At 49.9% G+C, this 26,309-nt stretch overlaps 30 non-coding genes across 30 annotated transcripts; all 30 read right to left on the bottom strand.

Annotated features, from left to right (window-relative positions):
* Positions 1-362: 362 nt before the first annotated feature.
* Trnas-aga (transfer RNA serine (anticodon AGA)) lies at positions 363-444 on the bottom strand. Its single transcript has one exon. It is a non-coding gene; the product is annotated as a tRNA-Ser (tRNA).
* A 145-nt stretch (positions 445-589) lies between these two features.
* On the bottom strand, positions 590-662 carry Trnak-uuu (transfer RNA lysine (anticodon UUU)). Its single transcript has one exon. It is a non-coding gene; the product is annotated as a tRNA-Lys (tRNA).
* Positions 663-1,332: 670 nt separating this feature from the next.
* Trnam-cau (transfer RNA methionine (anticodon CAU)) lies at positions 1,333-1,405 on the bottom strand. The gene has a single exon. It is a non-coding gene; the product is annotated as a tRNA-Met (tRNA).
* A 1,034-nt stretch (positions 1,406-2,439) lies between these two features.
* On the bottom strand, positions 2,440-2,521 carry Trnas-aga (transfer RNA serine (anticodon AGA)). Its single transcript has one exon. It is a non-coding gene; the product is annotated as a tRNA-Ser (tRNA).
* A 145-nt stretch (positions 2,522-2,666) lies between these two features.
* On the bottom strand, positions 2,667-2,739 carry Trnak-uuu (transfer RNA lysine (anticodon UUU)). Its single transcript has one exon. It is a non-coding gene; the product is annotated as a tRNA-Lys (tRNA).
* Positions 2,740-3,400: 661 nt separating this feature from the next.
* Positions 3,401-3,473, bottom strand: Trnam-cau (transfer RNA methionine (anticodon CAU)). The gene has a single exon. It is a non-coding gene; the product is annotated as a tRNA-Met (tRNA).
* A 1,035-nt stretch (positions 3,474-4,508) lies between these two features.
* Trnas-aga (transfer RNA serine (anticodon AGA)) lies at positions 4,509-4,590 on the bottom strand. Its single transcript has one exon. It is a non-coding gene; the product is annotated as a tRNA-Ser (tRNA).
* A 145-nt stretch (positions 4,591-4,735) lies between these two features.
* Trnak-uuu (transfer RNA lysine (anticodon UUU)) lies at positions 4,736-4,808 on the bottom strand. Its single transcript has one exon. It is a non-coding gene; the product is annotated as a tRNA-Lys (tRNA).
* A 661-nt stretch (positions 4,809-5,469) lies between these two features.
* Positions 5,470-5,542, bottom strand: Trnam-cau (transfer RNA methionine (anticodon CAU)). Its single transcript has one exon. It is a non-coding gene; the product is annotated as a tRNA-Met (tRNA).
* Positions 5,543-6,577: 1,035 nt separating this feature from the next.
* Positions 6,578-6,659, bottom strand: Trnas-aga (transfer RNA serine (anticodon AGA)). Its single transcript has one exon. It is a non-coding gene; the product is annotated as a tRNA-Ser (tRNA).
* Positions 6,660-6,804: 145 nt separating this feature from the next.
* On the bottom strand, positions 6,805-6,877 carry Trnak-uuu (transfer RNA lysine (anticodon UUU)). The gene has a single exon. It is a non-coding gene; the product is annotated as a tRNA-Lys (tRNA).
* Positions 6,878-7,538: 661 nt separating this feature from the next.
* Trnam-cau (transfer RNA methionine (anticodon CAU)) lies at positions 7,539-7,611 on the bottom strand. Its single transcript has one exon. It is a non-coding gene; the product is annotated as a tRNA-Met (tRNA).
* Positions 7,612-8,646: 1,035 nt separating this feature from the next.
* Positions 8,647-8,728, bottom strand: Trnas-aga (transfer RNA serine (anticodon AGA)). The gene has a single exon. It is a non-coding gene; the product is annotated as a tRNA-Ser (tRNA).
* A 145-nt stretch (positions 8,729-8,873) lies between these two features.
* On the bottom strand, positions 8,874-8,946 carry Trnak-uuu (transfer RNA lysine (anticodon UUU)). The gene has a single exon. It is a non-coding gene; the product is annotated as a tRNA-Lys (tRNA).
* A 661-nt stretch (positions 8,947-9,607) lies between these two features.
* Positions 9,608-9,680, bottom strand: Trnam-cau (transfer RNA methionine (anticodon CAU)). The gene has a single exon. It is a non-coding gene; the product is annotated as a tRNA-Met (tRNA).
* Positions 9,681-10,716: 1,036 nt separating this feature from the next.
* Trnas-aga (transfer RNA serine (anticodon AGA)) lies at positions 10,717-10,798 on the bottom strand. The gene has a single exon. It is a non-coding gene; the product is annotated as a tRNA-Ser (tRNA).
* Positions 10,799-10,943: 145 nt separating this feature from the next.
* Positions 10,944-11,016, bottom strand: Trnak-uuu (transfer RNA lysine (anticodon UUU)). The gene has a single exon. It is a non-coding gene; the product is annotated as a tRNA-Lys (tRNA).
* A 661-nt stretch (positions 11,017-11,677) lies between these two features.
* On the bottom strand, positions 11,678-11,750 carry Trnam-cau (transfer RNA methionine (anticodon CAU)). The gene has a single exon. It is a non-coding gene; the product is annotated as a tRNA-Met (tRNA).
* Positions 11,751-12,786: 1,036 nt separating this feature from the next.
* Positions 12,787-12,868, bottom strand: Trnas-aga (transfer RNA serine (anticodon AGA)). The gene has a single exon. It is a non-coding gene; the product is annotated as a tRNA-Ser (tRNA).
* A 145-nt stretch (positions 12,869-13,013) lies between these two features.
* Positions 13,014-13,086, bottom strand: Trnak-uuu (transfer RNA lysine (anticodon UUU)). The gene has a single exon. It is a non-coding gene; the product is annotated as a tRNA-Lys (tRNA).
* A 661-nt stretch (positions 13,087-13,747) lies between these two features.
* Positions 13,748-13,820, bottom strand: Trnam-cau (transfer RNA methionine (anticodon CAU)). The gene has a single exon. It is a non-coding gene; the product is annotated as a tRNA-Met (tRNA).
* Positions 13,821-14,854: 1,034 nt separating this feature from the next.
* Positions 14,855-14,936, bottom strand: Trnas-aga (transfer RNA serine (anticodon AGA)). Its single transcript has one exon. It is a non-coding gene; the product is annotated as a tRNA-Ser (tRNA).
* A 145-nt stretch (positions 14,937-15,081) lies between these two features.
* Trnak-uuu (transfer RNA lysine (anticodon UUU)) lies at positions 15,082-15,154 on the bottom strand. Its single transcript has one exon. It is a non-coding gene; the product is annotated as a tRNA-Lys (tRNA).
* Positions 15,155-15,824: 670 nt separating this feature from the next.
* Trnam-cau (transfer RNA methionine (anticodon CAU)) lies at positions 15,825-15,897 on the bottom strand. The gene has a single exon. It is a non-coding gene; the product is annotated as a tRNA-Met (tRNA).
* Positions 15,898-16,931: 1,034 nt separating this feature from the next.
* On the bottom strand, positions 16,932-17,013 carry Trnas-aga (transfer RNA serine (anticodon AGA)). The gene has a single exon. It is a non-coding gene; the product is annotated as a tRNA-Ser (tRNA).
* A 145-nt stretch (positions 17,014-17,158) lies between these two features.
* Positions 17,159-17,231, bottom strand: Trnak-uuu (transfer RNA lysine (anticodon UUU)). The gene has a single exon. It is a non-coding gene; the product is annotated as a tRNA-Lys (tRNA).
* Positions 17,232-17,901: 670 nt separating this feature from the next.
* Trnam-cau (transfer RNA methionine (anticodon CAU)) lies at positions 17,902-17,974 on the bottom strand. Its single transcript has one exon. It is a non-coding gene; the product is annotated as a tRNA-Met (tRNA).
* Positions 17,975-19,009: 1,035 nt separating this feature from the next.
* Trnas-aga (transfer RNA serine (anticodon AGA)) lies at positions 19,010-19,091 on the bottom strand. Its single transcript has one exon. It is a non-coding gene; the product is annotated as a tRNA-Ser (tRNA).
* Positions 19,092-19,236: 145 nt separating this feature from the next.
* Trnak-uuu (transfer RNA lysine (anticodon UUU)) lies at positions 19,237-19,309 on the bottom strand. Its single transcript has one exon. It is a non-coding gene; the product is annotated as a tRNA-Lys (tRNA).
* A 661-nt stretch (positions 19,310-19,970) lies between these two features.
* On the bottom strand, positions 19,971-20,043 carry Trnam-cau (transfer RNA methionine (anticodon CAU)). The gene has a single exon. It is a non-coding gene; the product is annotated as a tRNA-Met (tRNA).
* Between the last annotated feature and the right edge of the window lie 6,266 nt (positions 20,044-26,309).

Genomic DNA, 26,309 nt, shown 5'->3' with positions numbered 1-26,309 from the left:
ACAGCGCGGCGTTGCGAGCAGCGGCAGTGCGGTGGTGTTGTACTGTTGAGCATAGTTGCCTTCCAAGCAGTTGATCCGGGTACGATTCCCGGCCACCGCAAGTGGCGCTAATTTTTCCGTATCATTATGTGGGCTCCTGCTGTTAAATTAAGGTTTTTTTTTTTTTTTTTCGTCGTTGCACCATCCTGTAGTATGTCCCGACTTGTCCCGACTTTGCTCGGCTGACGCGAAAGCTGACGCTTGGAAATCGCCCTTATCTAAAGGACAGGCACTATAAACGGCTGTGAGAGGTGAGGTGTGGCGAGGTACCAAAACGCGATATTTTCTGCTTCTTCTTCCAAAACAAGAAAAGAAAAATCCGACGCAGTCGGTAGGACTCGAACCTACGCTCCCAGAGGGAATCTGATTTCTAGTCAGACGCCTTAACCACTCGGCCACGACTGCTTGTCCAACAGGTGCCCCTCGAATCGTGAAAAACCCAACCGGTTGCGTCTGCGCAGAATGCCGACAGGAAACGTAAAACCGTGCACTGATTACGACAGGGCTACTATCGCTACGAGACGAGCCATTATGGAAGCGTTAAAATCTTCGGCCGGACAGGGACTCGAACCCTGGACCCTTAGGTTAAAAGCCTAATGCTCTACCGACTGAGCTATCCGGGCTTTCGCTTGTTGTGGTTGGAGCGGTTTCAAGCAACGTGATTAAGTGGAAGGTGTGTGTAGGCTTCTGGCGCTACTGGCGACTGCACCGACTACTCACTGACGCTGGTAGCAGCCCAACAGCGGACCAGTGCCTCTTCTCCCTTTATTCCGGTGCTGACAGTAACTGCATCACGTGCCTGCTTTCCCCGATTGCGTTCGGTTGAAGCCAAGGAAGAAGGGCGACCAACGACAGTTCGAAGACCAAAACATGGAGCGTTGTGTGCGCAAATAGTTCCGTTCCGGTACCGGGAATCGAAGCAGGACCTGTTGAGTGAAAGCCAGGTATCCTAGCCACTAGACCACACAGGACTTGCTCTACATCGGTGAGATTTACTCCGTCTCTTATTGTATTTTGTGCTGAATCTGGACTCAGTGCTGTTCTCTGCTTGCGATCATATCCGCGCCTACAGACCGGCATGGCGCACAGTTCAAAATTGACTGTCCATTGCTGTGTGCATCGCATTCTGTTTGTAACACGGAGGATAAATATCAAAGTTGTTACGTCGTCATAATTGGAAGTAAACATTTTGACGCTGAGGCGTGGACTTCGTGTGGATAACGGACAACAGTTAAGTTCGTTCCCTAGCAACAGCAACGCCCTTAATGCAGCCATGATGTACAGAAAATTAAATGCCCCAGGTGAGGATCGAACTCACGACCTTAAGATTATGAGACTTACGCGCTGCCTACTGCGCTACCGAGGCACGCCGGAGACGTCCTCGAAGGAAACTCGCTAAGTCTCACATTTTAGAGAAAGACAGTTTGCGCTTTCTGAAGGATCTATTGTCTTGCTACACGTACGAAACTCGGTAAGTCTCACATATTAGAGATAGACAGTTTGCGCTTTCTGAAGAATCTGTTGTCTTGCTACACGTGCTGTCCCGACTCTCTAGATTAAACTGCAGCCGCAGCTATACAGCTATAAGGTCCTGAGGCTGACCCATCTCAAGCGAGCAATCCGCGCGGCAGCATTGTTGCCACAAGAGCAAAATAATGCATCGACCGGGAATCGTGCCGGCATACCTTAAGATTATGAGACTTAGGCGCTGCCTACTGCACTACTGAGTCACAAACCACTCAACTACAGATGCTCGACAAGCTACCCGTGCTTTCCAAGCAGCTGTCGGCAGGGAAACTGGGATTGCCACCCAGCGACGTCGAAAAAGGGGCTAAACTCGCGAAGTCCCCCACTACACTGCCTTAAAACGACCGTTCATCACTATCGTGTGAGTAACCTTGCGTCAGCGGCGACGAGTCTTGCCCAAAGACGTAGCGTGCTTGGAGGCGCTGCCCGAATGCGTGTGGATGCACCCTCCTACCTCGTAATGCGCCTGCAGCTCCTATAGCCGTGGGCCGCTGTGGGCGGGCGGGAAGCCGACACAGCGCGGCGTTGCGAGCAGCGGCAGTGCGGTGGTGTTGTACTGTTGAGCATAGTTGCCTTCCAAGCAGTTGATCCGGGTACGATTCCCGGCCACCGCAAGTGGCGCTAATTTTTCCGTATCATTATGTGGGCTCCTGCTGTTAAATTAAGGTTTTTTTTTTTTTTCGTCGTTGCACCATCCTGTAGTATGTCCCGACTTGTCCCGACTTTGCTCGGCTGACGCGAAAGCTGACGCTTGGAAATCGCCCTTATCTAAAGGACAGGCACTATAAACGGCTGTGAGAGGTGAGGTGTGGCGAGGTACCAAAACGCGATATTTTCTGCTTCTTCTTCCAAAACAAGAAAAGAAAAATCCGACGCAGTCGGTAGGACTCGAACCTACGCTCCCAGAGGGAATCTGATTTCTAGTCAGACGCCTTAACCACTCGGCCACGACTGCTTGTCCAACAGGCGCCCCTCGAATCGTGAAAAACCCAACCGGTTGCGTCTGCGCAGAATGCCGACAGGAAACGTAAAACCGTGCACTGATTACGACAGGGCTACTATCGCTACGAGACGAGCCATTATGGAAGCGTTAAAATCTTCGCCCGGACAGGGACTCGAACCCTGGACCCTTAGGTTAAAAGCCTAATGCTCTACCGACTGTGCTATCCGGGCTTTCGCTTGTTGTGGTTGGAGCGGTTTCAAGCAACGTGATTAAGTGGAAGGTGTGTGTAGGCTTCTGGCGCTACTGGCGACTGCACCGACTACTCACTGACGCTGGTAGCAGCCCAACAGCGGACCAGTGCCTCTTCTCCCTTTATTCCGGTGCTGACAGTAACTGCATCACGTGCCTGCTTTCCCCGATTGCGTTCGGTTGAAGCCAAGGAAGAAGGGCGACCAACGACAGTTCGAAGACCAAAACATGGAGCGTTGTGTGCGCAAATAGTTCCGTTCCGGTACCGGGAATCGAAGCCGGACCTGTTGAGTGAAAGCCAGGTATCCTAGCCACTAGACCACACAGGACTTGCTCTACAGCGGTGAGATTTACTCCGTCTCTTATTGTATTTTGTGCTGAATCTGGACACAGTGCTGTTCTCTGCTTGCGATTATATCCGCGCCTACAGACCGGCATGGCGCACAGTTCAAAATTGACTGTCCATTGCTGTGTGCATCGCATTTTGTTTGTAACACGGAGGAGAAATATCAAAGTTGTTACGACGTCATAATTGGAAGTAAACATTTTGACGCTGAGGCGTGGACTCCGTGTGGATAACGGACAACAGTTAAGTTCGTTCCCTAGCAACAGCAACGCAGTCATGATGTACAGAAAATTAAATGCCCCAGGTGAGGATCGAACTCACGACCTTAAGATTATGAGACTTACGCGCTGCCTACTGCGCTACCGAGGCACGCCGGAGACGTCCTCGAAGGAAACTCGCTAAGCCTCACATTTTAGAGAAAGACAGTTTGCGCTTTCTGAAGGATCTATTGTCTTGCTACACGTACGAAACTCGGTAAGTCTCACATATTAGAGATAGACAGTTTGCGCTTTCTGAAGAATCTGTTGTCTTGCTACACGTGCTGTCCCGACTCTCTAGATTAAACTGCAGCCGCAGCTATACAGCTATAAGGTCCTGAGGCTGACCCATCTCAAGCGAGCAATCCGCGCGGCAGCATTGTTGCCACAAGAGCAAAATAATGCATCGACCGGGAATCGTGCCGGCATACCTTAAGATTATGAGACTTAGGCGCTGCCTACTGCACTACTGAGTCACAAACCACTCAACTACAGATGCTCGACAAGCTACCCGTGCTTTCCAAGCAGCTGTCGGCAGGGAAACTGGGATTGCCACCCAGCGACGTCGAAAAAGGGGCTAAACTCGCGAAGTCCCCCACTACACTGCCTTAAAACGACCGTTCATCACTATCGTGTGAGTAACCTTGCGTCAGCGGCGACGAGTCTTGCCCAAAGACGTAGCGTGCTTGGAGGCGCTGCCCGAATGCGTGTGGATGCACCCTCCTACCTCGTAATGCGCCTGCAGCTCCTATAGCCGTGGGCCGCTGTGGGCGGGCGGGAAGCCGACACAGCGCGGCGTTGCGAGCAGCGGCAGTGCGGTGGTGTTGTACTGTTGAGCATAGTTGCCTTCCAAGCAGTTGATCCGGGTACGATTCCCGGCCACCGCAAGTGGCGCTAATTTTTCCGTATCATTATGTGGGCTCCTGCTGTTAAATTAAGGTTTTTTTTTTTTTTTCGTCGTTGCACCATCCTGTAGTATGTCCCGACTTGTCCCGACTTTGCTCGGCTGACGCGAAAGCTGACGCTTGGAAATCGCCCTTATCTAAAGGACAGGCACTATAAACGGCTGTGAGAGGTGAGGTGTGGCGAGGTACCAAAACGCGATATTTTCTGCTTCTTCTTCCAAAACAAGAAAAGAAAAATCCGACGCAGTCGGTAGGACTCGAACCTACGCTCCCAGAGGGAATCTGATTTCTAGTCAGACGCCTTAACCACTCGGCCACGACTGCTTGTCCAACAGGCGCCCCTCGAATCGTGAAAAACCCAACCGGTTGCGTCTGCGCAGAATGCCGACAGGAAACGTAAAACCGTGCACTGATTACGACAGGGCTACTATCGCTACGAGACGAGCCATTATGGAAGCGTTAAAATCTTCGCCCGGACAGGGACTCGAACCCTGGACCCTTAGGTTAAAAGCCTAATGCTCTACCGACTGTGCTATCCGGGCTTTCGCTTGTTGTGGTTGGAGCGGTTTCAAGCAACGTGATTAAGTGGAAGGTGTGTGTAGGCTTCTGGCGCTACTGGCGACTGCACCGACTACTCACTGACGCTGGTAGCAGCCCAACAGCGGACCAGTGCCTCTTCTCCCTTTATTCCGGTGCTGACAGTAACTGCATCACGTGCCTGCTTTCCCCGATTGCGTTCGGTTGAAGCCAAGGAAGAAGGGCGACCAACGACAGTTCGAAGACCAAAACATGGAGCGTTGTGTGCGCAAATAGTTCCGTTCCGGTACCGGGAATCGAAGCCGGACCTGTTGAGTGAAAGCCAGGTATCCTAGCCACTAGACCACACAGGACTTGCTCTACAGCGGTGAGATTTACTCCGTCTCTTATTGTATTTTGTGCTGAATCTGGACACAGTGCTGTTCTCTGCTTGCGATTATATCCGCGCCTACAGACCGGCATGGCGCACAGTTCAAAATTGACTGTCCATTGCTGTGTGCATCGCATTTTGTTTGTAACACGGAGGAGAAATATCAAAGTTGTTACGACGTCATAATTGGAAGTAAACATTTTGACGCTGAGGCGTGGACTCCGTGTGGATAACGGACAACAGTTAAGTTCGTTCCCTAGCAACAGCAACGCAGTCATGATGTACAGAAAATTAAATGCCCCAGGTGAGGATCGAACTCACGACCTTAAGATTATGAGACTTACGCGCTGCCTACTGCGCTACCGAGGCACGCCGGAGACGTCCTCGAAGGAAACTCGCTAAGCCTCACATTTTAGAGAAAGACAGTTTGCGCTTTCTGAAGGATCTATTGTCTTGCTACACGTACGAAACTCGGTAAGTCTCACATATTAGAGATAGACAGTTTGCGCTTTCTGAAGAATCTGTTGTCTTGCTACACGTGCTGTCCCGACTCTCTAGATTAAACTGCAGCCGCAGCTATACAGCTATAAGGTCCTGAGGCTGACCCATCTCAAGCGAGCAATCCGCGCGGCAGCATTGTTGCCACAAGAGCAAAATAATGCATCGACCGGGAATCGTGCCGGCATACCTTAAGATTATGAGACTTAGGCGCTGCCTACTGCACTACTGAGTCACAAACCACTCAACTACAGATGCTCGACAAGCTACCCGTGCTTTCCAAGCAGCTGTCGGCAGGGAAACTGGGATTGCCACCCAGCGACGTCGAAAAAGGGGCTAAACTCGCGAAGTCCCCCACTACACTGCCTTAAAACGACCGTTCATCACTATCGTGTGAGTAACCTTGCGTCAGCGGCGACGAGTCTTGCCCAAAGACGTAGCGTGCTTGGAGGCGCTGCCCGAATGCGTGTGGATGCACCCTCCTACCTCGTAATGCGCCTGCAGCTCCTATAGCCGTGGGCCGCTGTGGGCGGGCGGGAAGCCGACACAGCGCGGCGTTGCGAGCAGCGGCAGTGCGGTGGTGTTGTACTGTTGAGCATAGTTGCCTTCCAAGCAGTTGATCCGGGTACGATTCCCGGCCACCGCAAGTGGCGCTAATTTTTCCGTATCATTATGTGGGCTCCTGCTGTTAAATTAAGGTTTTTTTTTTTTTTTCGTCGTTGCACCATCCTGTAGTATGTCCCGACTTGTCCCGACTTTGCTCGGCTGACGCGAAAGCTGACGCTTGGAAATCGCCCTTATCTAAAGGACAGGCACTATAAACGGCTGTGAGAGGTGAGGTGTGGCGAGATACCAAAACGCGATATTTTCTGCTTCTTCTTCCAAAACAAGAAAAGAAAAATCCGACGCAGTCGGTAGGACTCGAACCTACGCTCCCAGAGGGAATCTGATTTCTAGTCAGACGCCTTAACCACTCGGCCACGACTGCTTGTCCAACAGGTGCCCCTCGAATCGTGAAAAACCCAACCGGTTGCGTCTGCGCAGAATGCCGACAGGAAACGTAAAACCGTGCACTGATTACGACAGGGCTACTATCGCTACGAGACGAGCCATTATGGAAGCGTTAAAATCTTCGCCCGGACAGGGACTCGAACCCTGGACCCTTAGGTTAAAAGCCTAATGCTCTACCGACTGAGCTATCCGGGCTTTCGCTTGTTGTGGTTGGAGCGGTTTCAAGCAACGTGATTAAGTGGAAGGTGTGTGTAGGCTTCTGGCGCTACTGGCGACTGCACCGACTACTCACTGACGCTGGTAGCAGCCCAACAGCGGACCAGTGCCTCTTCTCCCTTTATTCCGGTGCTGACAGTAACTGCATCACGTGCCTGCTTTCCCCGATTGCGTTCGGTTGAAGCCAAGGAAGAAGGGCGACCAACGACAGTTCGAAGACCAAAACATGGAGCGTTGTGTGCGCAAATAGTTCCGTTCCGGTACCGGGAATCGAAGCCGGACCTGTTGAGTGAAAGCCAGGTATCCTAGCCACTAGACCACACAGGACTTGCTCTACAGCGGTGAGATTTACTCCGTCTCTTATTGTATTTTGTGCTGAATCTGGACACAGTGCTGTTCTCTGCTTGCGATTATATCCGCGCCTACAGACCGGCATGGCGCACAGTTCAAAATTGACTGTCCATTGCTGTGTGCATCGCATTTTGTTTGTAACACGGAGGAGAAATATCAAAGTTGTTACGACGTCATAATTGGAAGTAAACATTTTGACGCTGAGGCGTGGACTCCGTGTGGATAACGGACAACAGTTAAGTTCGTTCCCTAGCAACAGCAACGCAGTCATGATGTACAGAAAATTAAATGCCCCAGGTGAGGATCGAACTCACGACCTTAAGATTATGAGACTTACGCGCTGCCTACTGCGCTACCGAGGCACGCCGGAGACGTCCTCGAAGGAAACTCGCTAAGCCTCACATTTTAGAGAAAGACAGTTTGCGCTTTCTGAAGGATCTATTGTCTTGCTACACGTACGAAACTCGGTAAGTCTCACATATTAGAGATAGACAGTTTGCGCTTTCTGAAGAATCTGTTGTCTTGCTACACGTGCTGTCCCGACTCTCTAGATTAAACTGCAGCCGCAGCTATACAGCTATAAGGTCCTGAGGCTGACCCATCTCAAGCGAGCAATCCGCGCGGCAGCATTGTTGCCACAAGAGCAAAATAATGCATCGACCGGGAATCGTGCCGGCATACCTTAAGATTATGAGACTTAGGCGCTGCCTACTGCACTACTGAGTCACAAACCACTCAACTACAGATGCTCGACAAGCTACCCGTGCTTTCCAAGCAGCTGTCGGCAGGGAAACTGGGATTGCCACCCAGCGACGTCGAAAAAGGGGCTAAACTCGCGAAGTCCCCCACTACACTGCCTTAAAACGACCGTTCATCACTATCGTGTGAGTAACCTTGCGTCAGCGGCGACGAGTCTTGCCCAAAGACGTAGCGTGCTTGGAGGCGCTGCCCGAATGCGTGTGGATGCACCCTCCTACCTCGTAATGCGCCTGCAGCTCCTATAGCCGTGGGCCGCTGTGGGCGGGCGGGAAGCCGACACAGCGCGGCGTTGCGAGCAGCGGCAGTGCGGTGGTGTTGTACTGTTGAGCATAGTTGCCTTCCAAGCAGTTGATCCGGGTACGATTCCCGGCCACCGCAAGTGGCGCTAATTTTTCCGTATCATTATGTGGGCTCCTGCTGTTAAATTAAGGTTTTTTTTTTTTTTTCGTCGTTGCACCATCCTGTAGTATGTCCCGACTTGTCCCGACTTTGCTCGGCTGACGCGAAAGCTGACGCTTGGAAATCGCCCTTATCTAAAGGACAGGCACTATAAACGGCTGTGAGAGGTGAGGTGTGGCGAGATACCAAAACGCGATATTTTCTGCTTCTTCTTCCAAAACAAGAAAAGAAAAATCCGACGCAGTCGGTAGGACTCGAACCTACGCTCCCAGAGGGAATCTGATTTCTAGTCAGACGCCTTAACCACTCGGCCACGACTGCTTGTCCAACAGGTGCCCCTCGAATCGTGAAAAACCCAACCGGTTGCGTCTGCGCAGAATGCCGACAGGAAACGTAAAACCGTGCACTGATTACGACAGGGCTACTATCGCTACGAGACGAGCCATTATGGAAGCGTTAAAATCTTCGCCCGGACAGGGACTCGAACCCTGGACCCTTAGGTTAAAAGCCTAATGCTCTACCGACTGAGCTATCCGGGCTTTCGCTTGTTGTGGTTGGAGCGGTTTCAAGCAACGTGATTAAGTGGAAGGTGTGTGTAGGCTTCTGGCGCTACTGGCGACTGCACCGACTACTCACTGACGCTGGTAGCAGCCCAACAGCGGACCAGTGCCTCTTCTCCCTTTATTCCGGTGCTGACAGTAACTGCATCACGTGCCTGCTTTCCCCGATTGCGTTCGGTTGAAGCCAAGGAAGAAGGGCGACCAACGACAGTTCGAAGACCAAAACATGGAGCGTTGTGTGCGCAAATAGTTCCGTTCCGGTACCGGGAATCGAAGCCGGACCTGTTGAGTGAAAGCCAGGTATCCTAGCCACTAGACCACACAGGACTTGCTCTACAGCGGTGAGATTTACTCCGTCTCTTATTGTATTTTGTGCTGAATCTGGACTCAGTGCTGTTCTCTGCTTGCGATCATATCCGCGCCTACAGACCGGCATGGCGCACAGTTCAAAATTGACTGTCCATTGCTGTGTGCATCGCATTTTGTTTGTAACACGGAGGATAAATATCAAAGTTGTTACGTCGTCATAATTGGAAGTAAACATTTTGACGCTGAGGCGTGGACTCCGTGTGGATAACGGACAACAGTTAAGTTCGTTCCCTAGCAACAGCAACGCAGTCATGATGTACAGAAAATTAAATGCCCCAGGTGAGGATCGAACTCACGACCTTAAGATTATGAGACTTACGCGCTGCCTACTGCGCTACCGAGGCACGCCGGAGACGTCCTCGAAGGAAACTCGCTAAGTCTCACATTTTAGAGAAAGACAGTTTGCGCTTTCTGAAGGATCTATTGTCTTGCTACACGTACGAAACTCGGTAAGTCTCACATATTAGAGATAGACAGTTTGCGCTTTCTGAAGAATCTGTTGTCTTGCTACACGTGCTGTCCCGACTCTCTAGATTAAACTGCAGCCGCAGCTATACAGCTATAAGGTCCTGAGGCTGACCCATCTCAAGCGAGCAATCCGCGCGGCAGCATTGTTGCCACAAGAGCAAAATAATGCATCGACCGGGAATCGTGCCGGCATACCTTAAGATTATGAGACTTAGGCGCTGCCTACTGCACTACTGAGTCACAAACCACTCAACTACAGATGCTCGACAAGCTACCCGTGCTTTCCAAGCAGCTGTCGGCAGGGAAACTGGGATTGCCACCCAGCGACGTCGAAAAAGGGGCTAAACTCGCGAAGTCCCCCACTACACTGCCTTAAAACGACCGTTCATCACTATCGTGTGAGTAACCTTGCGTCAGCGGCGACGAGTCTTGCCCAAAGACGTAGCGTGCTTGGAGGCGCTGCCCGAATGCGTGTGGATGCACCCTCCTACCTCGTAATGCGCCTGCAGCTCCTATAGCCGTGGGCCGCTGTGGGCGGGCGGGAAGCCGACACAGCGCGGCGTTGCGAGCAGCGGCAGTGCGGTGGTGTTGTACTGTTGAGCATAGTTGCCTTCCAAGCAGTTGATCCGGGTACGATTCCCGGCCACCGCAAGTGGCGCTAATTTTTCCGTATCATTATGTGGGCTCCTGCTGTTAAATTAAGGTTTTTTTTTTTTTTTTCGTCGTTGCACCATCCTGTAGTATGTCCCGACTTGTCCCGACTTTGCTCGGCTGACGCGAAAGCTGACGCTTGGAAATCGCCCTTATCTAAAGGACAGGCACTATAAACGGCTGTGAGAGGTGAGGTGTGGCGAGATACCAAAACGCGATATTTTCTGCTTCTTCTTCCAAAACAAGAAAAGAAAAATCCGACGCAGTCGGTAGGACTCGAACCTACGCTCCCAGAGGGAATCTGATTTCTAGTCAGACGCCTTAACCACTCGGCCACGACTGCTTGTCCAACAGGTGCCCCTCGAATCGTGAAAAACCCAACCGGTTGCGTCTGCGCAGAATGCCGACAGGAAACGTAAAACCGTGCACTGATTACGACAGGGCTACTATCGCTACGAGACGAGCCATTATGGAAGCGTTAAAATCTTCGCCCGGACAGGGACTCGAACCCTGGACCCTTAGGTTAAAAGCCTAATGCTCTACCGACTGAGCTATCCGGGCTTTCGCTTGTTGTGGTTGGAGCGGTTTCAAGCAACGTGATTAAGTGGAAGGTGTGTGTAGGCTTCTGGCGCTACTGGCGACTGCACCGACTACTCACTGACGCTGGTAGCAGCCCAACAGCGGACCAGTGCCTCTTCTCCCTTTATTCCGGTGCTGACAGTAACTGCATCACGTGCCTGCTTTCCCCGATTGCGTTCGGTTGAAGCCAAGGAAGAAGGGCGACCAACGACAGTTCGAAGACCAAAACATGGAGCGTTGTGTGCGCAAATAGTTCCGTTCCGGTACCGGGAATCGAAGCCGGACCTGTTGAGTGAAAGCCAGGTATCCTAGCCACTAGACCACACAGGACTTGCTCTACAGCGGTGAGATTTACTCCGTCTCTTATTGTATTTTGTGCTGAATCTGGACTCAGTGCTGTTCTCTGCTTGCGATCATATCCGCGCCTACAGACCGGCATGGCGCACAGTTCAAAATTGACTGTCCATTGCTGTGTGCATCGCATTTTGTTTGTAACACGGAGGATAAATATCAAAGTTGTTACGTCGTCATAATTGGAAGTAAACATTTTGACGCTGAGGCGTGGACTCCGTGTGGATAACGGACAACAGTTAAGTTCGTTCCCTAGCAACAGCAACGCAGTCATGATGTACAGAAAATTAAATGCCCCAGGTGAGGATCGAACTCACGACCTTAAGATTATGAGACTTACGCGCTGCCTACTGCGCTACCGAGGCACGCCGGAGACGTCCTCGAAGGAAACTCGCTAAGTCTCACATTTTAGAGAAAGACAGTTTGCGCTTTCTGAAGGATCTATTGTCTTGCTACACGTACGAAACTCGGTAAGTCTCACATATTAGAGATAGACAGTTTGCGCTTTCTGAAGAATCTGTTGTCTTGCTACACGTGCTGTCCCGACTCTCTAGATTAAACTGCAGCCGCAGCTATACAGCTATAAGGTCCTGAGGCTGACCCATCTCAAGCGAGCAATCCGCGCGGCAGCATTGTTGCCACAAGAGCAAAATAATGCATCGACCGGGAATCGTGCCGGCATACCTTAAGATTATGAGACTTAGGCGCTGCCTACTGCACTACTGAGTCACAAACCACTCAACTACAGATGCTCGACAAGCTACCCGTGCTTTCCAAGCAGCTGTCGGCAGGGAAACTGGGATTGCCACCCAGCGACGTCGAAAAAGGGGCTAAACTCGCGAAGTCCCCCACTACACTGCCTTAAAACGACCGTTCATCACTATCGTGTGAGTAACCTTGCGTCAGCGGCGACGAGTCTTGCCCAAAGACGTAGCGTGCTTGGAGGCGCTGCCCGAATGCGTGTGGATGCACCCTCCTACCTCGTAATGCGCCTGCAGCTCCTATAGCCGTGGGCCGCTGTGGGCGGGCGGGAAGCCGACACAGCGCGGCGTTGCGAGCAGCGGCAGTGCGGTGGTGTTGTACTGTTGAGCATAGTTGCCTTCCAAGCAGTTGATCCGGGTACGATTCCCGGCCACCGCAAGTGGCGCTAATTTTTCCGTATCATTATGTGGGCTCCTGCTGTTAAATTAAGGTTTTTTTTTTTTTTTTCGTCGTTGCACCATCCTGTAGTATGTCCCGACTTGTCCCGACTTTGCTCGGCTGACGCGAAAGCTGACGCTTGGAAATCGCCCTTATCTAAAGGACAGGCACTATAAACGGCTGTGAGAGGTGAGGTGTGGCGAGGTACCAAAACGCGATATTTTCTGCTTCTTCTTCCAAAACAAGAAAAGAAAAATCCGACGCAGTCGGTAGGACTCGAACCTACGCTCCCAGAGGGAATCTGATTTCTAGTCAGACGCCTTAACCACTCGGCCACGACTGCTTGTCCAACAGGCGCCCCTCGAATCGTGAAAAACCCAACCGGTTGCGTCTGCGCAGAATGCCGACAGGAAACGTAAAACCGTGCACTGATTACGACAGGGCTACTATCGCTACGAGACGAGCCATTATGGAAGCGTTAAAATCTTCGCCCGGACAGGGACTCGAACCCTGGACCCTTAGGTTAAAAGCCTAATGCTCTACCGACTGAGCTATCCGGGCTTTCGCTTGTTGTGGTTGGAGCGGTTTCAAGCAACGTGATTAAGTGGAAGGTGTGTGTAGGCTTCTGGCGCTACTGGCGACTGCACCGACTACTCACTGACGCTGGTAGCAGCCCAACAGCGGACCAGTGCCTCTTCTCCCTTTATTCCGGTGCTGACAGTAACTGCATCACGTGCCTGCTTTCCCCGATTGCGTTCGGTTGAAGCCAAGGAAGAAGGGCGACCAACGACAGTTCGAAGACCAAAACATGGAGCGTTGTGTGCGCAAATAGTTCCGTTCCGGTACCGGGAATCGAAGCCGGACCTGTTGAGTGAAAGCCAGGTATCCTAGCCACTAGACCACACAGGACTTGCTCTACAGCGGTGAGATTTACTCCGTCTCTTATTGTATTTTGTGCTGAATCTGGACTCAGTGCTGTTCTCTGCTTGCGATCATATCCGCGCCTACAGACCGGCATGGCGCACAGTTCAAAATTGACTGTCCATTGCTGTGTGCATCGCATTTTGTTTGTAACACGGAGGATAAATATCAAAGTTGTTACGTCGTCATAATTGGAAGTAAACATTTTGACGCTGAGGCGTGGACTCCGTGTGGATAACGGACAACAGTTAAGTTCGTTCCCTAGCAACAGCAACGCAGTCATGATGTACAGAAAATTAAATGCCCCAGGTGAGGATCGAACTCACGACCTTAAGATTATGAGACTTACGCGCTGCCTACTGCGCTACCGAGGCACGCCGGAGACGTCCTCGAAGGAAACTCGCTAAGTCTCACATTTTAGAGAAAGACAGTTTGCGCTTTCTGAAGGATCTATTGTCTTGCTACACGTACGAAACTCGGTAAGTCTCACATATTAGAGATAGACAGTTTGCGCTTTCTGAAGAATCTGTTGTCTTGCTACACGTGCTGTCCCGACTCTCTAGATTAAACTGCAGCCGCAGCTATACAGCTATAAGGTCCTGAGGCTGACCCATCTCAAGCGAGCAATCCGCGCGGCAGCATTGTTGCCACAAGAGCAAAATAATGCATCGACCGGGAATCGTGCCGGCATACCTTAAGATTATGAGACTTAGGCGCTGCCTACTGCACTACTGAGTCACAAACCACTCAACTACAGATGCTCGACAAGCTACCCGTGCTTTCCAAGCAGCTGTCGGCAGGGAAACTGGGATTGCCACCCAGCGACGTCGAAAAAGGGGCTAAACTCGCGAAGTCCCCCACTACACTGCCTTAAAACGACCGTTCATCACTATCGTGTGAGTAACCTTGCGTCAGCGGCGACGAGTCTTGCCCAAAGACGTAGCGTGCTTGGAGGCGCTGCCCGAATGCGTGTGGATGCACCCTCCTACCTCGTAATGCGCCTGCAGCTCCTATAGCCGTGGGCCGCTGTGGGCGGGCGGGAAGCCGACACAGCGCGGCGTTGCGAGCAGCGGCAGTGCGGTGGTGTTGTACTGTTGAGCATAGTTGCCTTCCAAGCAGTTGATCCGGGTACGATTCCCGGCCACCGCAAGTGGCGCTAATTTCTCCGTATCATTATGTGGGCTCCTGCTGTTAAATTAAGGTTTTTTTTTTTTTTCGTCGTTGCACCATCCTGTAGTATGTCCCGACTTGTCCCGACTTTGCTCGGCTGACGCGAAAGCTGACGCTTGGAAATCGCCCTTATCTAAAGGACAGGCACTATAAACGGCTGTGAGAGGTGAGGTGTGGCGAGGTACCAAAACGCGATATTTTCTGCTTCTTCTTCCAAAACAAGAAAAGAAAAATCCGACGCAGTCGGTAGGACTCGAACCTACGCTCCCAGAGGGAATCTGATTTCTAGTCAGACGCCTTAACCACTCGGCCACGACTGCTTGTCCAACAGGCGCACCTCGAATCGTGAAAAACCCAACCGGTTGCGTCTGCGCAGAATGCCGACAGGAAACGTAAAACCGTGCACTGATTACGACAGGGCTACTATCGCTACGAGACGAGCCATTATGGAAGCGTTAAAATCTTCGTCCGGACAGGGACTCGAACCCTGGACCCTTAGGTTAAAAGCCTAATGCTCTACCGACTGAGCTATCCGGGCTTTCGCTTGTTGTGGTTGGAGCGGTTTCAAGCAACGTGATTAAGTGGAAGGTGTGTGTAGGCTTCTGGCGCTACTGGCGACTGCACCGACTACTCACTGACGCTGGTAGCAGCCCAACAGCGGACCAGTGCCTCTTCTCCCTTTATTCCGGTGCTGACAGTAACTGCATCACGTGCCTGCTTTCCCCGATTGCGTTCGGTTGAAGCCAAGGAAGAAGGGCGACCAACGACAGTTCGAAGACCAAAACATGGAGCGTTGTGTGCGCAAATAGTTCCGTTCCGGTACCGGGAATCGAAGCCGGACCTGTTGAGTGAAAGCCAGGTATCCTAGCCACTAGACCACACAGGACTTGCTCTACAGCGGTGAGATTTACTCCGTCTCTTATTGTATTTTGTGCTGAATCTGGACTCAGTGCTGTTCTCTGCTTGCGATCATATCCGCGCCTACAGACCGGCATGGCGCACAGTTCAAAATTGACTGTCCATTGCTGTGTGCATCGCATTTTGTTTGTAACACGGAGGAGAAATATCAAAGTTGTTACGTCGTCATAATTGGAAGTAAACATTTTGACGCTGAGGCGTGGACTCCGTGTGGATAACGGACAACAGTTAAGTTCGTTCCCTAGCAACAGCAACGCCCTTAATGCAGCCATGATGTACAGAAAATTAAATGCCCCAGGTGAGGATCGAACTCACGACCTTAAGATTATGAGACTTACGCGCTGCCTACTGCGCTACCGAGGCACGCCGGAGACGTCCTCGAAGGAAACTCGCTAAGTCTCACATTTTAGAGAAAGACAGTTTGCGCTTTCTGAAGGATCTATTGTCTTGCTACACGTACGAAACTCGGTAAGTCTCACATATTAGAGATAGACAGTTTGCGCTTTCTGAAGAATCTGTTGTCTTGCTACACGTGCTGTCCCGACTCTCTAGATTAAACTGCAGCCGCAGCTATACAGCTATAAGGTCCTGAGGCTGACCCATCTCAAGCGAGCAATCCGCGCGGCAGCATTGTTGCCACAAGAGCAAAATAATGCATCGACCGGGAATCGTGCCGGCATACCTTAAGATTATGAGACTTAGGCGCTGCCTACTGCACTACTGAGTCACAAACCACTCAACTACAGATGCTCGACAAGCTACCCGTGCTTTCCAAGCAGCTGTCGGCAGGGAAACTGGGATTGCCACCCAGCGACGTCGAAAAAGGGGCTAAACTCGCGAAGTCCCCCACTACACTGCCTTAAAACGACCGTTCATCACTATCGTGTGAGTAACCTTGCGTCAGCGGCGACGAGTCTTGCCCAAAGACGTAGCGTGCTTGGAGGCGCTGCCCGAATGCGTGTGGATGCACCCTCCTACCTCGTAATGCGCCTGCAGCTCCTATAGCCGTGGGCCGCTGTGGGCGGGCGGGAAGCCGACACAGCGCGGCGTTGCGAGCAGCGGCAGTGCGGTGGTGTTGTACTGTTGAGCATAGTTGCCTTCCAAGCAGTTGATCCGGGTACGATTCCCGGCCACCGCAAGTGGCGCTAATTTTTCCGTATCATTATGTGGGCTCCTGCTGTTAAATTAAGGTTTTTTTTTTTTTTCGTCGTTGCACCATCCTGTAGTATGTCCCGACTTGTCCCGACTTTGCTCGGCTGACGCGAAAGCTGACGCTTGGAAATCGCCCTTATCTAAAGGACAGGCACTATAAACGGCTGTGAGAGGTGAGGTGTGGCGAGGTACCAAAACGCGATATTTTCTGCTTCTTCTTCCAAAACAAGAAAAGAAAAATCCGACGCAGTCGGTAGGACTCGAACCTACGCTCCCAGAGGGAATCTGATTTCTAGTCAGACGCCTTAACCACTCGGCCACGACTGCTTGTCCAACAGGTGCCCCTCGAATCGTGAAAAACCCAACCGGTTGCGTCTGCGCAGAATGCCGACAGGAAACGTAAAACCGTGCACTGATTACGACAGGGCTACTATCGCTACGAGACGAGCCATTATGGAAGCGTTAAAATCTTCGCCCGGACAGGGACTCGAACCCTGGACCCTTAGGTTAAAAGCCTAATGCTCTACCGACTGAGCTATCCGGGCTTTCGCTTGTTGTGGTTGGAGCGGTTTCAAGCAACGTGATTAAGTGGAAGGTGTGTGTAGGCTTCTGGCGCTACTGGCGACTGCACCGACTACTCACTGACGCTGGTAGCAGCCCAACAGCGGACCAGTGCCTCTTCTCCCTTTATTCCGGTGCTGACAGTAACTGCATCACGTGCCTGCTTTCCCCGATTGCGTTCGGTTGAAGCCAAGGAAGAAGGGCGACCAACGACAGTTCGAAGACCAAAACATGGAGCGTTGTGTGCGCAAATAGTTCCGTTCCGGTACCGGGAATCGAAGCCGGACCTGTTGAGTGAAAGCCAGGTATCCTAGCCACTAGACCACACAGGACTTGCTCTACAGCGGTGAGATTTACTCCGTCTCTTATTGTATTTTGTGCTGAATCTGGACTCAGTGCTGTTCTCTGCTTGCGATCATATCCGCGCCTACAGACCGGCATGGCGCACAGTTCAAAATTGACTGTCCATTGCTGTGTGCATCGCATTTTGTTTGTAACACGGAGGATAAATATCAAAGTTGTTACGTCGTCATAATTGGAAGTAAACATTTTGACGCTGAGGCGTGGACTCCGTGTGGATAACGGACAACAGTTAAGTTCGTTCCCTAGCAACAGCAACGCCCTTAATGCAGCCATGATGTACAGAAAATTAAATGCCCCAGGTGAGGATCGAACTCACGACCTTAAGATTATGAGACTTACGCGCTGCCTACTGCGCTACCGAGGCACGCCGGAGACGTCCTCGAAGGAAACTCGCTAAGTCTCACATTTTAGAGAAAGACAGTTTGCGCTTTCTGAAGGATCTATTGTCTTGCTACACGTACGAAACTCGGTAAGTCTCACATATTAGAGATAGACAGTTTGCGCTTTCTGAAGAATCTGTTGTCTTGCTACACGTGCTGTCCCGACTCTCTAGATTAAACTGCAGCCGCAGCTATACAGCTATAAGGTCCTGAGGCTGACCCATCTCAAGCGAGCAATCCGCGCGGCAGCATTGTTGCCACAAGAGCAAAATAATGCATCGACCGGGAATCGTGCCGGCATACCTTAAGATTATGAGACTTAGGCGCTGCCTACTGCACTACTGAGTCACAAACCACTCAACTACAGATGCTCGACAAGCTACCCGTGCTTTCCAAGCAGCTGTCGGCAGGGAAACTGGGATTGCCACCCAGCGACGTCGAAAAAGGGGCTAAACTCGCGAAGTCCCCCACTACACTGCCTTAAAACGACCGTTCATCACTATCGTGTGAGTAACCTTGCGTCAGCGGCGACGAGTCTTGCCCAAAGACGTAGCGTGCTTGGAGGCGCTGCCCGAATGCGTGTGGATGCACCCTCCTACCTCGTAATGCGCCTGCAGCTCCTATAGCCGTGGGCCGCTGTGGGCGGGCGGGAAGCCGACACAGCGCGGCGTTGCGAGCAGCGGCAGTGCGGTGGTGTTGTACTGTTGAGCATAGTTGCCTTCCAAGCAGTTGATCCGGGTACGATTCCCGGCCACCGCAAGTGGCGCTAATTTTTCCGTATCATTATGTGGGCTCCTGCTGTTAAATTAAGGTTTTTTTTTTTTTTTCGTCGTTGCACCATCCTGTAGTATGTCCCGACTTGTCCCGACTTTGCTCGGCTGACGCGAAAGCTGACGCTTGGAAATCGCCCTTATCTAAAGGACAGGCACTATAAACGGCTGTGAGAGGTGAGGTGTGGCGAGGTACCAAAACGCGATATTTTCTGCTTCTTCTTCCAAAACAAGAAAAGAAAAATCCGACGCAGTCGGTAGGACTCGAACCTACGCTCCCAGAGGGAATCTGATTTCTAGTCAGACGCCTTAACCACTCGGCCACGACTGCTTGTCCAACAGGTGCCCCTCGAATCGTGAAAAACCCAACCGGTTGCGTCTGCGCAGAATGCCGACAGGAAACGTAAAACCGTGCACTGATTACGACAGGGCTACTATCGCTACGAGACGAGCCATTATGGAAGCGTTAAAATCTTCGGCCGGACAGGGACTCGAACCCTGGACCCTTAGGTTAAAAGCCTAATGCTCTACCGACTGAGCTATCCGGGCTTTCGCTTGTTGTGGTTGGAGCGGTTTCAAGCAACGTGATTAAGTGGAAGGTGTGTGTAGGCTTCTGGCGCTACTGGCGACTGCACCGACTACTCACTGACGCTGGTAGCAGCCCAACAGCGGACCAGTGCCTCTTCTCCCTTTATTCCGGTGCTGACAGTAACTGCATCACGTGCCTGCTTTCCCCGATTGCGTTCGGTTGAAGCCAAGGAAGAAGGGCGACCAACGACAGTTCGAAGACCAAAACATGGAGCGTTGTGTGCGCAAATAGTTCCGTTCCGGTACCGGGAATCGAAGCCGGACCTGTTGAGTGAAAGCCAGGTATCCTAGCCACTAGACCACACAGGACTTGCTCTACAGCGGTGAGATTTACTCCGTCTCTTATTGTATTTTGTGCTGAATCTGGACTCAGTGCTGTTCTCTGCTTGCGATCATATCCGCGCCTACAGACCGGCATGGCGCACAGTTCAAAATTGACTGTCCATTGCTGTGTGCATCGCATTTTGTTTGTAACACGGAGGAGAAATATCAAAGTTGTTACGTCGTCATAATTGGAAGTAAACATTTTGACGCTGAGGCGTGGACTCCGTGTGGATAACGGACAACAGTTAAGTTCGTTCCCTAGCAACAGCAACGCAGTCATGATGTACAGAAAATTAAATGCCCCAGGTGAGGATCGAACTCACGACCTTAAGATTATGAGACTTACGCGCTGCCTACTGCGCTACCGAGGCACGCCGGAGACGTCCTCGAAGGAAACTCGCTAAGTCTCACATTTTAGAGAAAGACAGTTTGCGCTTTCTGAAGGATCTATTGTCTTGCTACACGTACGAAACTCGGTAAGTCTCACATATTAGAGATAGACAGTTTGCGCTTTCTGAAGAATCTGTTGTCTTGCTACACGTGCTGTCCCGACTCTCTAGATTAAACTGCAGCCGCAGCTATACAGCTATAAGGTCCTGAGGCTGACCCATCTCAAGCGAGCAATCCGCGCGGCAGCATTGTTGCCACAAGAGCAAAATAATGCATCGACCGGGAATCGTGCCGGCATACCTTAAGATTATGAGACTTAGGCGCTGCCTACTGCACTACTGAGTCACAAACCACTCAACTACAGATGCTCGACAAGCTACCCGTGCTTTCCAAGCAGCTGTCGGCAGGGAAACTGGGATTGCCACCCAGCGACGTCGAAAAAGGGGCTAAACTCGCGAAGTCCCCCACTACACTGCCTTAAAACGACCGTTCATCACTATCGTGTGAGTAACCTTGCGTCAGCGGCGACGAGTCTTGCCCAAAGACGTAGCGTGCTTGGAGGCGCTGCCCGAATGCGTGTGGATGCACCCTCCTACCTCGTAATGCGCCTGCAGCTCCTATAGCCGTGGGCCGCTGTGGGCGGGCGGGAAGCCGACACAGCGCGGCGTTGCGAGCAGCGGCAGTGCGGTGGTGTTGTACTGTTGAGCATAGTTGCCTTCCAAGCAGTTGATCCGGGTACGATTCCCGGCCACCGCAAGTGGCGCTAATTTTTCCGTATCATTATGTGGAGTCCTGCTGTTAAATTAAGGTTTTTTTTTTTTTTTTCGTCGTTGCACCATCCTGTAGTATGTCCCGACTTGTCCCGACTTTGCTCGGCTGACGCGAAAGCTGACGGTTGGAAATCGCCCTTATCTAAAGGACAGGCACTATAAACGGCTGTGAGAGGTGAGGTGTGGCGAGGTACCAAAACGCGATATTTTCTGCTTCTTCTTCCAAAACAAGAAAAGAAAAATCCGACGCAGTCGGTAGGACTCGAACCTACGCTCCCAGAGGGAATCTGATTTCTAGTCAGACGCCTTAACTACTTTTTTTTTTTTTTTTTTTTTTCTTTTCAGGATTCAAACCTGGGTTATTGCGGCCACAACGCAATGTCCTAACCACTTTTTTTTTTTTATTTTTATTTTTTTTTCCCCTTCTATGGAAACAAATGAGATTTCCTTCTCAGTCATAAAATGAATGTATAAGAAAACAATTTATCTTTAACCCTGCGATACTGGCTTTCGGCTTCGGCTTCTTCTGTGCAATAAACAAAATAGCCTTCTTTGCCAGCAGAGGATAAGTGATTGTAATATGAAACTGTAAATTTGTACTTCTCCCCAATTGTTTTTGTTTAAGCGTCGTTTCGTTTAAATAAACGATTTTTGTTTATCTCGTTGGCTTGTCAACCAATGCCCAGTCGCTCGAATACAATTTTAAGCATATTGCCGTAGTTTTTCTTGTGGTCTTTATATTTCAGGGCGTTATAAAAAGCACACTTCAAGTACATGTAAAAATCAGTGGAATTGTCATTTCCCAGGTGATTAATTACGTAATTCACATAGTGTCCCATTAACCAATGGACCGAGTTGTTTTTTGCTGCTGGAAAATAGCAAGTTTGAGGCCTGAGGAATGTAACAGGGGGAAAATTTTCCACCGAAGATCTCGTAAGAAAAGCCAGTTGTTCCCTAATCCAATTACAGAGTTGTAGATTGCCACCGCACGTGAATCTGTGCACTAACGTGTCGATCAATTTACATTTGAGACATAGGTTCGTGTCGCTAACGCCGATTGCATGTAACCTTTCATTGGTGCTTACGGTCTCATTCACTGTTTTATACCACGCTGACTTGACGTCCGATGGTAGACCACGCATATTAATATTTTTCCATATGGCGTCCCAATCAGTGTGTGGGTATTTACTTTCCAATTTGTTTCTCCCCTCCATTTTCTTTCGATGGGACAGAATATCGCGGGCCGTGATCCGTCGTGAGTTGATGATGACACCGCCGAGATAGCTGAATTCCACAAAATATACACGAACGTACTGGAGCCGGTTATTTATTTTTTGCACATTCACCGGCGCCTGTAAACTGGCAGGCCTGACAACTTCAAATAATTTAGTTGTAATGCTATCAGCGTGGTCGCTAAGGATAGTGGCGGTCCTTTTTATAAAAAGCGCAGACGCCTTATTTCTGATGTCAACTAACCCCAAACCTCCATTCCTGGGATCTAAGGTCGCTGTTTTTGCGTCGACTCTGAATATATCCCCTCTCCAAAGATAGCTGGCAACGGTAGACATTATCTTTTTTCCAATCATTTTCGGTAGTGGGAAGATCTGTGCTATAAAGTAACTCCTGGAGAGAATGCAGTGGTTAATGAAAATCACCCTCTGAACTTGGTTCATGTTACGGTGGAGGTTTTCTCTTGTTGTTCCAAGAAGTTGTCCCGACGTATTTCTCCAATTGATAGCTGCCATTTTTAACGGACAAGGTGTCAGTGTTATTCCTAGTGCTTTGCATTGGGTGACCATTGTGGCCCAGGCTAAGGTGGTATGTTGAAAACCCCGCAGGTTTAGGAGTTTACTTTTGTTTGCGTTGACACCTGCTCCGGAGACTCTACAGTACTTTTTAATTAGCGTGTCCAATTTCAAAATGTCGTCGGGATTTCGCAGGACGACTCCGACATCATCGGCATAGGCGTTTATGACTGTTCGGTGACCAGATAATGTGATGCCAGTTAGAGTGGCATGAACACTGCGGAGGAAAGGTTCTAATGAAAGCACGAATAGGAACATGGAGAGGGGGCTTCCTTGAGGAACGCCGCGCCTGATCTGAATCTGCTTTGTCCTCTGGCAGTTAACTGATATACAAGCGCTGATGCCTGTTGCAACATTTCTGATCACACTTACGACTCGCTCATTAAAACCTATTTTGTTCAGTGTGGCACTAAGGAATCTATGATCCACACGATCAAATGCTTTCTGGAAGTCAATAAACATGATAGCACATTTTATGGTGGTCACAGCAGTGATTGCAATTATATCTCTATATTCAGCTATGCTTTTGAAAATGCTCTTGGTAGGCACACAGGACTGGTATGGACTTACTATCTTTTTGGCCAACTGTGAGAGTCTGTTGTTTAAAATTCTGCCGATGATTTTATAATCGGAGTTTAACAGGGAGATAGGACGAAAGTTGTTGAGGTTTCTTTTTGCAGCATTTTTTGGGATTAGTACTATTGTGCTCTCTTTAAAAACAGCAGGTAAATGCTTTCCCTGAAGCACCTCGTTCGTCATTCGGGTAAACATGTCACCAATCAGTGGCCAGTATCGTTTATAAAATTCAACAGGCAAACCATCCGGTCCCGGCGATTTCCTCAGAGGAGATTTGCAGATGATTCTGTGGATATCTTCGTTAGTACACTCAACGAGAAGGTCTTCGTTTTCCTCGTCCGAGACCTGTGGAGCTATGAAATTAAGGAACTCATCGAAGGACTCTTCACATACCGGGTTGGCAGTGTATAGGTCTTCGTAATATTTGTGCACTGCATTGACGATGTCTCTCTGAGTCGTGAGTGTCTCGCCAGTTTCAGACTGAAGTCCATCAATGAAGGTGCGTCTCCTGTTTCTTTCGTGCTTCAGTAGATGGTACAAGGAAGCATGTTCATCCTCCACGACTGTCTTAGCCTTGGATTTTAATTTCAGACCCTCCATCTGCTGTCTTTTAAGACTGAGCAATTTGGCCTTAGTTTGCTTGATATCTGCCAGACGGACGTTGGAAGTGTTTGCCTGCTCATATAAATTTCGCAGCATGGTATAATAAAATTCTATGGAATTTTTCAAGTCTTTCGATCGTTGTACACTATACTGGATGAGAACTTTTCTCAGTTTAGGCTTTGCCCTGTTGCACCACCAGTCTAGTACTGAGACGTGTCTATCTGCAGAGCGGAGGCACAAAGCCCACGCTTCTGTCAAACTTTCTTCTAATCCGTCGTCCTGCATCAGTGACGTATTAAGGTGCCATGAACTTCTAAAACGGCGAGTGGGTTGCGCAGTAAGGTTGATGGAAGCTAGCACGGAGCTATGATCAGAAAAGTAAACTGGAATCGTCTCTGCTTTAATGAAGGAGCTAACTAGACTTTGCGATATGTAGAGTCTGTCGATCCTGCTACGTGAGTGAGGACCTAGGAATGTAAATGCCACAAATGTGGGATACATTAGTTCCCAAGCATCTTTAAGCTGTAAAACAGTGACGAAACGCTTCAGTTCATTGCAGTTATTAAAATTCGGAAACTGGTCTTTCTTATTTATCACACAATTAAAATCACCGCCTATTATAAGATCTTTTGGGTTTTTCCGTAATAAATAAATGATTTCTTCTTTATAGAACTGTGCTCTTTCCATTCTATTGGATGTGCCAGAAGGGGCATACAGATTGATAAGGGTAGAACCAAAGACTTTTATACCTATCGCTCTGCCGGAGTCCAACCTCTCGATATCCGAGACAGGAATCCCCTCCCTGACTAAAATTGCTGTACCGACGTTGGTGTCAAGTGAGACATTTAAAATCGCCAAATATCCAGGCACTGTAAGATTAGTCAGCACTACTTCCTGTAGGAAAGCAATGTCCGTCCCTGACTCATATAAATAATCCTTGAGCGCTGTAACTTTAGTCACGGATGTAATCCTGTTAATATTGATAGTCGTAATTGTATATGCCTGGGACATTTAGTTTGCATAAAAAGTAAATAAGTGGTTAAAAAGATAACAAAATATTAATAAAAAAAAAGAAAAGAGATGTGCAGCTTCTAGAAGGGAGAAACGACTCCGCTTAAACAAACATCTAAAAGAATAGTCAGTATTTGAAGCTCGGTAAACACTTCATCTGGTTCCTCTGAAATATGACTAAGACAGTAGTAGAATTAGAAATGAAACTGGTTCAACAAATCCTTTTTTTTTTTTTTTCATCTTACAGCCTCATTTTGGTGCAGGATTCCGAACATCTCGGGTTTTAGTTTTACCGAGGGGCTTTGCATCACTAATGTCACTTGAAGGTACCTCCTTAGGTCTTTCCGTGATGATTTCATACAAGACGTTCTTGGCCGTCGCTTCCTCTTGTGCTGGTTGTTGTTTGCTTTGGTTACGGGAAGCTTTGAGAGTAGGTTGCGGTTTGAGTCGGCGTCTTCGGACATCTTGGTTCAACGCGCCGTCATTCGGATTGTCTATCTTTACCACCGTTGTGACCGAAGCTGCCTCAACAGCGTCCTTTTTACGAGTGCCATTTCCTTGTTCTTCCGTCACTTGCTCCAGAGCACTGACTGAGTCGGCGGTTTGTGGGTCTGTAAGTTCTTGAGTTGGGTTCCGCTCCGTCACCTCTTGTGCTTCGGAGTGCGCCTCTTCCGTCTCCGCGACAATCGTTACTGCGTCCCCTCCGTGGACCGTTTGTACCTGTTCAGCCGCCGACAGCGGCCGGGTTGCCTCAGCGGCTGTCGTCACGTCAATACATGTACTGTTTGTTTCCTCGAGCACATCCGCATTACACTGCTTCTGCTTGCGGGTGGAAGGCGAATTACGGGCGGACTCGCCGTCCGAGCCGTCATCGGTCGTTTCCAACGGTCGCTTCTTAGTCTGGAGATCGCAATCGGGAACAGAAGGGTGTGATGTAATGACGCTCAGGGGAGGGAACTCCGTAGTAGTTATGGCGGGCACTGCAGAAGTACATGCACCACTGTCGTTAACCGAAAGAAGGGAAGTGCTATTTGGTAAGACATCGCTGAGGGTCAGTTTTTGACGCTGTGTTAGATTGTTCCGAAGAACAAAAACACGGCGCGGACAATCTTGTCGGAAATGACCTGTCTCATTGCAAATATTGCACGTGCGCTCCTGACCAGAATACACAACATGTGCTTTATGGCCTGCAACGGATATATGGGACGGAATGTTGGCTTTCACCTCCATTTCAACGGATCTAATGCCATTAAAACACTGTATCTTGTATAGCTTCGACCATCTTTCGTTATAGATAGATTTAACTTCGCCATATTTAGATAGAGCGTCCTTGATCAACTGATTATCAATTTCAATTGGAACATTCAAAATCCTGACATTGGTGTACATGATATCAGCTTTTCGTACAGAGACATTACTTTTTGAACCGTCTCGATGAACAAATTCGACGGAATTACCCCATTTTGCAAGCAACTTATCGAC

Source organism: Schistocerca gregaria, unplaced genomic scaffold, assembly GCF_023897955.1.
Source record: "Schistocerca gregaria isolate iqSchGreg1 unplaced genomic scaffold, iqSchGreg1.2 ptg000359l, whole genome shotgun sequence".
Classification (NCBI taxonomy): domain Eukaryota; kingdom Metazoa; phylum Arthropoda; class Insecta; order Orthoptera; family Acrididae; genus Schistocerca; species Schistocerca gregaria.
Note: the sequence above shows the minus strand (reverse complement) of the source record. Positions and strands in the feature narration are given on the sequence as shown.